The sequence below is a fragment of the Frankliniella occidentalis genome, unplaced genomic scaffold, assembly GCF_000697945.3.
Source record: "Frankliniella occidentalis isolate FOCC.00 unplaced genomic scaffold, Focc_3.1 Scaffold206, whole genome shotgun sequence".
Taxonomy (NCBI): domain Eukaryota; kingdom Metazoa; phylum Arthropoda; class Insecta; order Thysanoptera; family Thripidae; genus Frankliniella; species Frankliniella occidentalis.
The window spans coordinates 274019-275705 of NW_026267332.1; the positions used below are offsets into that span (position 1 = coordinate 274019).

Below are 1687 nucleotides of genomic sequence, written 5' to 3' on the forward strand. Positions count from 1 at the left end.
AGAAGGAGATGTGCTAGAGATTTCAAATTTTCAGGGTATCTTAAGGTTCACTCCTAGAAAACGAAACGCCTACGGCAAATCCTGGCAACCAACCCTAAGGGGCTGAAAGGGGGTATCAAAAAAAGGGGGTAGGTCAAAAAAGTCAGATTTTTTTTTATTAGCAGATGATACTTCCAGTATCACTGCTTGTACAATACCGACTTTAACATATGTGAAGCTAATATGAAGCTAATATGAAGCCCCCACCTATATATATTAAAGCACCCATTATATTAGAGCCCCCAGGCGATGGAGGGGGTTCGTGGTCCCAAAAAAGTGGTTCATGGGCCCCCACCTGTTGGATTAATTACCTGTAATTACCTGTAATTACCTGTAATTACCTTTAATTACCTGTAATTACCTGTAATTACCTGTAATTACCTGTGATTACCTATGCGACGTAATTAAGTTTAGACACTATTTACGTCTATATATTAGAGCCCCCAGGGGAGGAAGGGGATCGTGGTCCCAGAAAAGTGGTTCATAGGCCCCCACCTGTTGCATTATTTACCTGTAATTACCTGTAATTACCTCTAATTACCTGTAATTACCTACGCGACGTTATTAAGTTCAAACACTATTTACGTCTAAATATTAGAGCCCCCTGAGGATAGAAGGGGTCCGTGGTCCCAAAAAAGTGGTTCATGGGCCCCCACCTGTTGAATTAATTTTCGTAATTACCTGTAATTACCTATGCGACGTAATTAAGTTCAGACACTATTTACGTCCATATATTAGAGCACCCAGGGGAGGAAGGGGATCGTGGTCCCAGAAAAATGGTTCATGGGACCCCACCTGTTGCATTACCTAGTGTCAGCAAAGTATTTGCTCCGTCAGCAAAATTATTTGCTCCGTCAGCAAAATTATTTGCTGCGTCAGCAAAATTATTTGCTGCGTCAGCAAAATTAGTTGCCGCGTCAGCAAAATTGTTTGTTGTGGCAGCAAAATTGTTTGTTGTGTCAGCAATTTTTTTTGCTGTGCCAGCAAAGTATTTGTTGTGTCAGCAATATTATTTGCTGTGCCAGCAAAATTTTTGGCTGTGTCAGCAAAATTTTTGGCTGTGTCAGCAAATGCAAATGGTCACCAACCAGCATGCCCAGTATTGTCAACAATACTAGGCCATTGCCCATTTAAAATAATATTATTAACAGGGGGAGCGGGTTAAGATGGGTAACGTTTACGACAGCTAGTGACAACACTGGGTCATCCTGAGATGGGTGGCGTTGCTCATGCTTATGGGTCATAATGACCACGTTGTGGCAATCAGCCGGCACATTGTGGTCATGCACTATTTAAAATATTAATTTAATTTCCTACGAACACTTTAACCATGTTGATAACTGAAACGTTAATTCATAAAACGATAAGGCCTTATCATCTGCTTCCACGTTAGCGCGAGCTTAGGTTTTTTTTTTATTTTTTTTATGAGCTCCTAAGGGGTAACTCGTCAAAGTAGAGCCCTACATGGGAAAATTTCGTCCGTTTTGTTCTGTCTCTCACCGTTTAGGCGCTAGAGGGAGTTTCTATCACGAAAGTGGCCCAAAAATAAACATATTAATTTTAGAAAATATTAGATGGTCTTCCAAGGGGTAACTTGCAAAAGTAGAGCCCTCTGGGCGAAAAATTCGTCCGTTTTGCTCTATCTTTT

General features: G+C 40.9%; 2 protein-coding genes across 4 annotated transcripts in view; both read left to right on the top strand.

Annotated features, from left to right (window-relative positions):
- The window catches only part of LOC113214725 (uncharacterized), an 83454-nt gene that overhangs the window by 55969 nt on the left and 25798 nt on the right, over window positions 1–1687 (top strand). The window lies entirely within an intron of this gene.
- Window positions 1–1687, top strand: part of LOC127750534 (uncharacterized) — a 133502-nt gene that overhangs the window by 20235 nt on the left and 111580 nt on the right. The window lies entirely within an intron of this gene.